At 57.8% G+C, this 12,055-nt stretch overlaps 1 protein-coding gene across 3 annotated transcripts in view; it reads left to right on the top strand.

Moving 5' to 3' along the window:
* TBX5 (T-box transcription factor 5) overlaps positions 1-12,055 on the top strand; it is an 87,760-nt gene that overhangs the window by 27,597 nt on the left and 48,108 nt on the right. Inside the window, exon 1 of one of the 3 annotated variants that reach the window (XM_039217585.1) lies at positions 11,716-11,763. The exons of the other annotated variants lie outside the window; for them this stretch is intronic. The gene's annotated coding sequence lies outside the window, so the exon portion shown is untranslated. Of the gene's footprint in view, positions 1-11,715; positions 11,764-12,055 lie in introns of those variants that run through there. 3 annotated transcript variants of the gene reach the window in all.

The raw sequence follows: 12,055 nt of genomic DNA, 5'->3' as shown, positions 1-12,055 counted from the left end.
AAATAAACATTAAAGAAAATAAAAATAAGTTGGGTCATTACAGGCAATCAAGCTTCCATAAGCCCCCAATCTCTTGTAGTTTCCTGATGGGGGGGGGCACCCAGGAAGTGAGCATTGTACCCCAGCTGTCCGAGAACTGGAATACTCTCACATACTCTCACTCCCAACCCCGGACTCTGGCCTTCATCCACACCCAGGCCAGGACCAGAAAGCCAGAGGGCCCGGCTCCATCCGGTCTTTCAAGCTATTCATGGTGGTCATTTCTTCATGTTCTGGGAGCTGGGGGATGAAGGGAAGGGCTCTCTCCCAGGGCAACCAGGCGTGGAAGTCCGTGGTTAACAACTGGGGTCCTCAGCGGACTTTCAGGGGTGCTGAAGTAGCACAGGGAGGGCCCCTGCCTCCCGATATTCAAGCCACAAAAGAAGCGCTGCTCTCTTTCCCTTCCCTCCCCCCCACCCCAGGCCCCACCTTCCAACCAGGCCCTGAGTGTTCTTACCTCGTCCTCCCCCCACCCCACCCCACCCCCGTCCTGCATCCTGTGACCCAGAAACCCTGGTCAGAGGAGACCTGGCTCTTCCTTCCAGATGCCAGCGGGGGTAGTACTGCTCACCAGGGCCAGATACACGAGCGGCTGCTGAGCCCTGTCCCTGACCTCCTGTCCCCCCTCTTCTCGCCCTGCGATCTGCGATGTGCACACTCACTGTGAGAAGGTCACGTTCCTCAGCCCGTGCGTGGTCCTCACTCACACGTTCATTACTATAAGCCTGGGCCAGACGTTTCCATAGATCATTTCTTTTTCCCGCATAATAACCACCGAGGCTGGTGTTCTTATGAGACCCATTGCACAGATGGAGACACTGAGGCCGGGGGGCGGGGAGGCGAAGAGGCTTGCTCAGTTCGCACAAGTCGGAAGTGGCAGGGTCGGGACCTGAACCATAACAATGCCCAGGGGCTGGAGGACCAGGTGAGAGCTGCCTCTGGGGGCCGTTTCCAGCCCAGACCTTTGCTCCCTCAACTCCCAGTCCCTGGCCCTCCTTGTACTGTGGCCCAAGAAAGTCCTTCTCCAGGAGCCCTAGAGAGAAATGGGGGGATGGGTCCGGAAATACGGGTCGGAGAAAAGCCCAGCAAATGTTTCTTTTAAGTGGACATTTCCTGCGGCTTCCTGACTCCGTCCCACGAGGAACCGGTTCTCCCCACCCTGCCCCTGGGAACCCCCCCCCCCCCCACCAGGGAAACAGGAGGTCAGAGGGCGGGCGACCGGCCAGCAAGGTCAGCTAGAAATGGTTCTTTCTTTTGTGCCAGTGATGGGAACGCAACCGGGCTACATAAATCCTTTCTTTTATTTTTATTATTATTATAGCCCAGGGTCTAGCCTGGACCATAAACGGATTTAAGAGGCTGCTAGAGTATAGACTTTAATATATTTGGCATCATTAAATAGTAGCATAGCAAACCCACTTGGAGAAGTCCGGGCCCCTCCCCCAGCACCGCCCCTGGTCCCACAAAGGTCCTCCTGACGGAGGTTTTCCTTCGGGGAAGGGCAGGGCGGTGGGGGGCGGGGCAGAGGCCGGAAGGCAGGGAGGGCAGTGGGGACCAGTGAGGGACACTTGGGGAGACGGGACAAAGCTTTCTCGATAAGCATGGTTTTTTTCTGCCTATAAAGATACCGCTTTCACTCTACTGGTCCCTTCTCCAGGCTCCTGGGGACGGACAGAAGGGTGGACAAGAGAAAGGCCACGAGGAAGGGGGAGGGACACTTGAGGCAGCGGGAGAGGAAGCACTTCAGGGCTTCAAGGCTCAGAAAACCAATAACATGCTGAATAAATAAATAAATAAATAAATAGTTTAGAGGTTTTATCCCCCCTCTAAACTTACCACCATGCAGACGTCTGTCCTTATTTTACTGCGTGGAGCAGATATAGTCCTGTGTGCCCTTCACTGATTCCTCCTGTATCCCATGGGATCCAGTGGTGTAGACTGGCTGCTTCACCCCAAGCAGCTCCTGACCTTGTCCCCCAAGGGGATCCCTGCTGAGGACAAAGATCATGGCGCCCATCCCATTCACACAGTCAATGCTAGATAAGTACTTGCTGAATAAAGTATATGAAGGTGTTAAACGGATCCAGAGTCAATGTGAAAGCAGAGACAGAAGATACATGAGGAATCAGATAATGAGCAGGCCCGTAACAAAAATGATAGGAGGCGTGGCCATGAGGCGAGTTGGGGGAGTCAGTGGGAATAGCATGTGCAAAGGCCCTGGGGTGGAAACAAAGGTTGGTACAAATGAAGAACAGAGGAGAAGGTAGAGGGAATGTGGAGGAAGAAAGGAGGCCAGGAAATGAGGTGAGAGGGGCAGGCAGGGGTTGGCTCATGCAAGGCCTTACTTTCTTTTAATGTTTATTTTTGAGAAGGGGGGAGGGGCAGAGAGAAAAGGGGACAGAGTATCTGAAGCAGGTTCCAGGCTCTGAGCTGTCAGCACAGAGCCCGACGTGGGGCTCGAACTCACAAACCGTGAGATCATGACCTGAGCCAGTCGGGCGCTTAACTGACTGAGCCACCCGGGAGCCCCTATCCTCAGTTTCCCCACATGTAAAATTAGAGCTGGACTAGTTAGCATGAAGAGCCCACTAGGGAGCATCCTGCCCTCTGGGATGGGTCTGGGACAAAGCCGTGGGGGGCTCTGCGGGGGGTGCTGGGACAGAGATGGGTTGCCGATGGGCCTCTCCCTCACCTGCTGCAGGACGTGCCCGTCCTTCCTCCGCCTCAGGAACTGGTGACACGCAGTCTGGGTGGGGCTGTTCCATCATGGGCTCCCTCCAGAGAGCCCCACCGGGCCCCGGAGAATGATCCCTGGTGTCGCCCACTCCAGTACGTTTCCAGGATTGGGCGGGGGGGCGGGCTGGTGTGTGTGGCTCAGGGGAAGGATTGTCGTTGCGTGTGGGGCGCTCTGGGCGTGGCTGTGTGCTGGTGGGAACTTCGGCCAGCGTCTGGGCGGCTGAGTTCACGTCCGCGTTTGCGCAGACGTGAGCTTGCGGACGGTGGTGTGTGACCACGAGAGTGTGGTCTCACTCGGGGTGCCGCTGTGTGGCAATGAGTGGGAGACGGCGTGCGTCTGTAGGTATTTGTGTGAGGTGGTGTGAGGCTGAGGACAGGCGTGTGTGTGTGTATCCGTGTGTGAGACGGGATCAGGGAGGGTGTGCGTGTGAATGTGTGACGACGGATGTGACGAGGGCCACCGCCGTGTGTGGTGGATGGCTGCGCCTGCCGTGACTGTGTGATTGTGTGGTTGTGTGTGTGTGCGTGAGACAGAACTGCCTTGCCTGTACCCGCAGTAGCAGGCTGTGCACGGCCGTGTGTGCTGTGGGTGGCTCCCAAGGGGCTGGGCCTGGGGCATCTTATTGCTTGAGCTCTTGGAGACAGCGTGCCCTGCCTGCAAGTGGCATCAGTGAGGGGCCAGGCCACTGCTCTAGGGAAAGGGGACTTCCTTCCGGGCACCATGGGGCCCACTTCAGCCAGAAACTCAGAAATGACTTTCAGGGCTGGAGGGACCGTCAGGACTGGCTCAAAGGCCTAGGCGAGCGCTGTGCTCTCTCCCAGGGTCCAGAAGGGTTTGGGCAAGTCACCCGCCACCCCTCCAGTCTCGCCCTGGGGGTCAGATCTGCCAGGGAGGGAGCCCGCTGGGCCCCCAGACTCAGGGGACAAGGTCAGAAGCTGCTAGGGCTGAAGCAGCCAGTCCACACCCCTGGATCCCTTGGGAACCAAGTTCCAAGAAGTAAACATGGTGACAATTTAGAGTCAGCCCTGTCCCCCCGGGGGGCTGAGAGGGTCCCTGGAGGTGTGCTCAGGGAGTGTGGGCACGAATGGGGCGCACTGGGGGCCAGGAAGAGGGCTGTGTTTGTGTCTTCACCGCCCCAGCCCTGCTCCATCCACTGTCAAGGTGTATATCGGGGTACGTTTCTCGCACCTGACATTGCCAACCCACCAAGGGTGTGGGGGCTTCCCCGGAGCACAAAGCGGGGTGCGGACAGGGGTTTCCGCTGAGGACACTGTCCCCTCCACTCCCAGGCACCTCTCGCCCAGTTCCCAGAAAACGACTGTGGAATTTGTTTCCAAATATAGACTCTGGTGGCCCAGCCGCCTTGTGGACGCCCCTCTGAATGGCAGAATTTCAGCTGCTTTCCAGGGGGCCCAGCCTGCAGGCCTCCACTTAGAGCTGTGGGTAAAAATAATAATCATAAAAGTGGTCAATAAAAATGGAGGGGGGCCGAACGTTCCCTGGGTTATGAGCCCAGGGCACCACTGGACCCGTGGTGATGTTTGGGGGAAGGCCGTACACACGCGGAGCGTTACACAATGACAACCACACCCACGAGGGGTGGCACCACACGCACTTGGGGCGTGGCCGGGGCGGGCTCGCAGGTGGTCTCCTGTAAGGGGGTAGACAGAAAAAATATATATACACGTATACATACGTATACAAACTAACACGATGGCAGAGACACACAGTTTCTCTTCAAACGACACATTGTCAAACAGAGAGACTCCAGATAATGTCCTATTCAGTCACACAGAGGGAGACACCCAGCCCCTGGGCCCGGGCGGACAGCTGACCCTCCCGCTTTGTTACAGGACATGGAGACTGCGATGGGGGACAGGGGTCGGTCGGGACACAGGAGGCTCCCCCTGCTGTTTGGGGCCAGGCACTCACTCCTGGGTCCTGCGCACTCACCAAGATGCACCAGGTGCCCTCAAATGGGGCTGGCGTCTGGAAAGCTGCTGGTGGTAAGGATCTGGCCTTTGAGAGTTCCGGGAGGAACGGGAAACAGCCCAGTCTGTGTGCCAGCATCCTGGGGGAGGGGGGTCGGGAGAGGTGGCAATGTCACAGACAGCAAATCTTGGCGGGGGGGGGCGGGCGGGAAGACAGTCCCTAGAAGGCTAAGGGGCGGGCAGGTGCCAGGTGGAGGAAACTCAAGAGTGGGGACCCCTTGGGCCTCCCAATGGGGGTGCTCCTCTCAGGCTTTGGGTCTCAGAGTCCCTACCTTCTAGAGAAGTCCTTCCCTTCCTAACTTGTGGCAGCCAGGGGCAAGAAGAAGAAGGGTGTAGAAGCGGAAAAGCGAAAGGCCGCCCCCAGGGAGGCCTCAGGACTGACTTCAGGTCTCGGGGTCCGGGATCTGGAGCCCCTAAAAGGCTTGGAACCTTCCTGAGACCCACCAATGGGACCCGGACTCCCGTAGATGCCCAGAAATGCAGCGGGGAAGACGCTCAGAGGGAAGGGCCACACCCTGAGGGCTGGGCGTCTGGGATGGCCCGCACGCCCTTGCCTTTGAGGGGCGCCCTGGGGCGGACTGAGTCACAGCCACCCACGCACTCACACTCGTGGGCACGGGCACGGCTTCGTGTGCCCTGGGGAAGCAGCTGGGGTCTCCTTTCGGGCTGTAGCTGGAGGCGCAGAGCCTAGGGAATGGCGAGGATCTGGGTGCATTTCCGCGGAGGCTGTGTGACCCGAGCGAGCTTCACCCTCTCTGAACCTAATTATCTGTTTTTCAAAAAACGGAGCCATGCACATCTCTTCCCCTCCCCCTTCCCTCCTACTTCCTCCAGTGTCCTGGCTTGAGGCTCTGCCGGCCGGCCGTCTGGGAACGGAACGCTGAGGTTTAAAGGGGAGAACGCCAGCACCTCCCTATCCTCTCTCCCATCCTGCTCAGTTCTCCTGAATCTGGGTCTGTAGGTCCACACAGGCTCTCTCCTCTGCTTCCTCCGAGGGAGTGAGGGGAGGGGGTGGAGACCCGACAGACTGATCTGAGCCATCACCCCAGTCACTAAGCCTTCAGCAGCGGCCCTAGATTCACCGCATGTGCTTTTAGATGCGTCAAAATGCTCCCACAATTTAACGGACCTCCTCCCTTCCCCCGTGTAAGAGACTTGCTCCCGGCTTCTGCTTGGGTTCAAATCCCACCAGAGGGTCGCTGTGGCCAGACCCCCAGGAGTCATCTCCTGATGGAGCTTTTTAGAGATAAATGCGTGAGTGAAACTACCTTACGACAGCTCCCGGCCTGCTGTAAATGTTAGCTATCATCGACGCCTCAAACGCTAGCCGATCCTCGAGCCTCAAATATCCACATTTTTCGCATCATGGCTACGGGTTCTCAAGCAGGACTTTTCTGAAACCGGTAGTGCAAAATGCTGGTGAGGAAGGGGGGCGGCTGCCTGGGGCTCAGCCTGAAATGGGTGGATGGGGGCACTTACGAGCCAGCCGGGAGCTGGGGGGGGTATATTAGACGCCCTCCCCCTCTTCCCCCCGGAAGCTGAGAGACAGGAGTTAATTTCTGTCTTTCCTGACCGGCCTGGAGACCGTTGGTGTGTCCCGCAGAGAGTGAACCAAGATGGGAGGACCCAGAGGAAGAATCACCCTGGACCCCAACCCACAGGCAGAGGTCATGGGCCCGGAGTGCTTCTCTCTGAGGTCCTTTCTCTCTCTCCAGCTCCCTCCATGGCCTCCAAGCCGGTCGGTGCCCTGGCTCTTTCTCGGGGCCTGCTGCCTGAAAAATGGAGACGGAAAAGTCGCCTCTATGGTGCGTTGCCCGTCCCCAGAAGAAAGATGGCTATTTCCCCCTGCAGGTTCAAGCAGAAAGCAATGGAGGCCAACATGCTATTTTAATGTTGTTTATGTTACGCCCACAATGGAAAACGTTCCCTCCAAAAGGGGTATCGTGTATTCTTTCTCTCAGTAAGGCCTTGCCCACACAAAAGCCACAAAAGTCTAGTTCCTGACCTTCCTTCCATTGAGATGTTAATCCAGGCAGGCGAAAGGGTTGCAAGGATGTAGGCAGGGAGCCTCGAAAGCAGGTTGGGGTGAATAGTATATGTGAAGAGAGAGAGAGAGACTCAGCCCTCCCAGGGTCCCAGGTCACTGGCTGAGAATCTGGGGGTTCGGGCTTGGGTGACAGCATCCTTGGGCGCACCTCTCCAAGGTCACAGTCGTCAACTCCGAGTGAGAGCTTTTGCTCCAGACCCTGAGGCCACCCGCAGAGATGACACTAAATCTCGATGTTCTCCTCCATTTCAAAAGAGGAGTAGATTTTCAGTCCTGAAAATTCAGTGCTGAATCCGTGGAGGAGAGGCTGCGGAAAGCCAGGAGTTCAAGAGCGATGGGCGGAAGAAGAACCTCACAGACCTCAGAACGGCGGTCCTGCGGGTGCTCCGTTGTTGAGAGCATTTGGCGGGATCCCCCATTGCCACGGCGACCAGGAAGCCAAGGGTCCCCTCAGAAACGATCACCAGGAACTTTTCTTCGCCACCAACCTCTGTCAGTTGCACCCGAGACAAGCCTTGGTCAGTTTCACCCCAGGGTGTCCGGGCGTGATTGGGCGCGAAGGTAGCAGCTAGGCATCTGGGGGCCCCTGCTTCCAGACCCTTTGGTCGGGGATGCCCCCAAAGACCAGAAACCCAGCACCAGGAGGCCAGGGGGGACCCGCTGCGGCGCTCGAGGCCGAGGCTCGGGGCTGAAAGGGAAGAAAAATTAGAGGTCTTGACCAAGCAATCGTTCTGGTGACGGATCCATCCAGTTTGGGGTCTGGCCCCCCTCGTCACCCCGCACCCCCACACGCGTCCCTTCACCTCCTCAAGGTCATTACTAGAGTTTTCACTCGCAGCTCCCGGCGGCGTGGCCGCTCCTGTCCTCCACACCCCCCTCCCCTGCACCGGCTCCGAGCTCCTCCGCGAGGCTGGGGCCTGCAGCCGCTGCCGTGACGAGTTTCTCTGCCAGAGAGAGAAGCAAGGGACGCGGGTGTCGCCCTGCGGATTATTAAACAGGCTATTGCGGGGTCAGTAAAACAACTGTTTAGGTTCTCTTGACCCAGGTAGGTCCAAGTCAGAGAGCCGGGTCAGACCGTAGGAATTGCCAAAATCACTGGCCTGGATCATTTTGGCTCCGAAGTCAATGTTACCTGAATCACCGGCTTGGCTAGGAGGTAGCAAGGTGAACTTTCTTAAAAGGGTGCGGGGGTGGGGGTGGGGGATGGTATTAGCATCACAACTATCTCCTCGCTTTGTTTTGCGGTTCCGCCTCTACCGCGCGGCCTGGAACCATGCCCCTTCCCCCTTCAAGAAAGCGCTTTATGAATCATCAGACTGAGTTTTCTCCGGGCGGCGTGGACATCGTGCTCGGTGAGGCCCGGGCTGGAAGGAGCCCCACGGGCAGCTAGAACTGGAGTCGCAGTTTCGTCTCTGGTTTTGAATCCGGCCCTTTGAGCAAGCTTAACACGTGTGGATTTAATTTCCCTTTCTTTCTCGCTTTCTTTTCTCCCTCCCCCCCGCCCCCCACCAACCCTTGTGAGGGAACAAGAAAAATAGTCTGCCGTGTCGACAGCGCGACACCGTTCTCTTTGCCAAAGAAAATTTGTCTTTCCAGAGCCCTGGAGAGGAGCGGGTTCCCAAGTTTCCACAGCACCCTCCAGTTGAGGGAGGGGGGTATCCAGACAGCCTCCCCGCCAGACCCGGGAGGTATTAGCAGGTCGGAGCCCTGGAATTTAGGATATATTTCCCCCGCGTCTTTGGGGGCTGTGGGCACATGCTGGCCGCACAGGGTGGGGTGGCGGGCTTTCTATAGGTTCTGGGCTGCGGGTACAGATGGAGTTCTCCGGCGCAGTGCAGCCCTCGGGCTCAGAGGTGGCTGCAGGCTCCCTCAGGCCAAGACTCACCCTTTTCCTCCACTGAAGACTCCTTAAATTGGAGGGGCCAGAACAGGACAGCCCTTTACATCCCAGCCACCTTCTCTGCCCTTTGGGAGCTGGTAAATCTCTAGCCTTGAGATCTCCGCGGGGCTTCTAGAACGGGCGGGCGCTCCCACCTTCTATTTCTCATTTTATTACCCTGATTGGGGGGAGGGCTTCATCCGCCAAACTTGGGGGAGCGGGGAGGAATATTTCCAAAGCACAGGGAAGAACACCAACCTGAATCAGAACAGTAGCGGCAATAATTCTCGGCGAAAATGCTGGAGGAGAATATGGGATATTAAAATAATAGCCATAGCCAGTATTCTCCCCAGATGCTTCCGGTCAGAAGGGAAGAAAGCAGGAACGGGCTGAAACATGGGGAAGGGAGATACCGTGGTCCTGGAAGAAATATAACAGGGCCAGATTTAACTAGGCAAGAGGGGAAGTGACCCCCAGAGAGAAGGAGGGAATTTCTCCCCGTGAGGCCAAAACGGACTCCCTCTTTTGCAAAACCGAGTTGGTCCAACTTTCGATTGTCGTATCTATTGGCGTGGTGATTCTTACTCCTTTCTCCAGTCCTTTCTGGTCTTCTCCCTACTTTCCGACTCCGGGGGAGCCCTGAGTCAGGCCGGGACGCACTGGAAAAAGAAGCGGAAAAGATGGTGTCCTCGTAAGCTAGTTTTTTTTTTTTTTTTCTTCTTGAGAGGCAAGAAATACGGTGGTTTTTCTTTCTTTCAAAAATACTCAACTTTCTTTAAAAACAGAGGCAGGAGCGAGAAAAATATCAAGAGCGGCCTCCCCTTACTTTTTTGTTCGGCTTTGTTTTGGACTCTAAATTAAAGTAGGAACCTCTACTCTTCTACCCAGGGTGATATTAGAAATAGGGCTAGAATTTTGCAAAGTGAGGAAAACGCAATTGGGGAGGGGGTCGCGGGGGGAACCCAGCTGGGAGCAGGTCGAGGGAAGCCGGGGACCCTCCTGAAGAAGGAAGGGAGGCTGCTTGGTGCGCGGCGGCTCCTTGGAACTTACCGCCCCAGCGACTGGGGGGAAAGGTTGGAAGATGCTCAGAACTGGTCAAGGACTGTATTCGGTCCGTGGCCCGGGCTTCCAGAGTGTCTGGGACAGCGGCTATCGGAAGCTGAGGTTGCGGAATCCCGTGCGGGCTGAGCCCAGGGCAGCTGGGGCCCGGCGCCGGAGATGCGAGAGGAGGCAGCCAAGGGGAAAGGAGCTCTCGCCGCGCTCGGGGTTTCGCCTTCCCCTTCCAGCCCCGGCGGGGCCCAGGCCTCCGCTTCCGGCCGACCTCAGCCCGGGGATCAAAAGGGAACCACCTCGAGGCCTCGGGCGAAGGATTTTGGCCTGCGCTCTGGGCACCCGGGAGCGAACGCTTCACCCCAAGGGGCTCGGATTGGGGAAAAGAGAATAGCTCACCGTTTGGGAAACAAAAGAGAACTTGGGGGAAGCCACTGCGGCCCGGCGGGGAGGAGAGACGCGGGTCCTGCCCGCTGGAAGCGGCTGAGTCCGCGGCCCGGCCGCCCCGGGCGCCCGCGTCCAGCGCTGGAAGCGCTGCCCGTGATCCCCGCGGGCCTGACCTCAGGTCCCAAGGCGGCTCGTTCAGCCGCGTTCCTGACTTTTCGCGGCCGCTCCAGCCCCGGAAGGACCCGGCCTGGAGCCAGGCCGCGCTTCGGAAAGCCCTGGGGGGTTAGGGGGGAGCGAAACCCGGGATGGAATCCCCGAAGTTGGGGGCAAGGCCAGATTCCGACCTTCGCTTCCCCCTCGGCCCCTCGGCGGGGAGCTTACCCTTGCGGAAGGCCCGACGCTCGCTGCCTCGCCCCCGGGCAGGCCTAGCTCTTCGCTCCGCGCCGCCGGGGGCGTCTACGCCGTACGCTTCCCGACTGCACCCGGCGCGTCTCCAGCTGCGCGCGAAAGCTGGAGCGCATCCTCAGCGGGGCGCTTCGGAGTTAGGCCCATTGATGAGAGCAAAAATAATAATGATAATCGTTATTCCAGAACAAAACCGAGCGCCTCGCCCTTTGCAGGCCCGGTCGCTGTAATTCTTCTCTGCAGAAATCACCTCCGGTACCCCGACCCCACTCGCCCCCCGCCCCTCGCCGGGGCCGCGCTGGCACGAACTGCGTCCGCGGCCCTGGCTAGAGGTGCTCTCGCAGAGTGGACTTTTTTTTTTTTTCTCAGTAAGCTACACTGCGGACGACCCTCTTCCTTCCCTCCAACGCCCGGGTCTCATTTCCCCTGCGCGATAACCCGGTAATTACGTGTACGCAGGACTGCGCGCAGGCACGGAGTTACCGCGTCCCACACATAACCAGTTAGAGCGGGCGCCTGGGTGTTCGTTCGCCGAGAGCTCCTCCTCGGAAAAAAATAATTTTTAAATAATAAGAGGACTCTCGTGACTCCTCCAAGGGACTTCGTTCCACCTCGGAACAATTTGATTTCTTCCCAGTCGTGGGCTGAGATTGGCTCCCACCTCCCTTCGCCAAGAGCTCCCCCCTCCCCCTCCCTAAGAAAATCGATCTCGGCTCTATTTGTGCCTGATGTTTGCCACCCGCATTTCCCCCGGAGAGCGCTGGGTTTGTTTATTTCTTTATTTATTCCCGTGGCCCGGGCGTCGGGGACTTGTGGCTGCGCAGACCCGGGGCTGAGAGGCGAAGACGGACAGAAATTAACCTCCCGAGCCGCTGCCCCCCAGTCGAGCGTGACAGCGCGCGGGCCGGTTGCGTGATTCGTGACGTCTCCAAGTCCTATAGGTGCAGCCGCTGGTGAGATAGTCCGTATCGCCTGGTTGCCTCTTTATTTTATTGGGGTGTGCCTGGTAATAAATAGTAATATTTAATTTGTCGAAGACCACAAACCAGCCTCGAGCTGGGAGGTACCTAGTCCTCTTGACAGACGCTGCAAGAAGGCTTGGCCTAGACGGGGTCTCTTTTGGGGGTCCTTTGCAAACGCTTCACCTGAACCCCCCCCCCCCCACTCCCCAGCAAGGCGCCCTCACTGCTGGCTTCTGCGCTGGAAAGAAGAGGTGGGAGTTTTGGAGGTGAGTGTCCCCTTGGACAGCTATGGGGGGGAGGGTAGGTTGCTCTCAGCACTTGACGTGCCTCCGGCCTCCTGGCTTCCCGCTGCAACTCGGCCCTGCCGAATGCACACTCCGGTAGATGCTACTTTTCACCATGGAAATGAGGAGGCACTCCTTGCATTTTGCCTTGGAGTCTTGCCTGGCAAAGAACAGATTCCCGTTGGAGGTTTCAAAATTCCAGTTTCTTGTGGTGGCCGGCACAAACTGCGCTCCACCGGCTGAGTGAATCTGGCTAGGCAGTCAACTTGGGGGA

Source organism: Hyaena hyaena, unplaced genomic scaffold (assembly GCF_003009895.1).
Source record: "Hyaena hyaena isolate Hyena2069 unplaced genomic scaffold, ASM300989v1 scaffold_0, whole genome shotgun sequence".
Lineage (NCBI taxonomy): Eukaryota > Metazoa > Chordata > Mammalia > Carnivora > Hyaenidae > Hyaena > Hyaena hyaena.
Note: the sequence above shows the minus strand (reverse complement) of the source record. Positions and strands in the feature narration are given on the sequence as shown.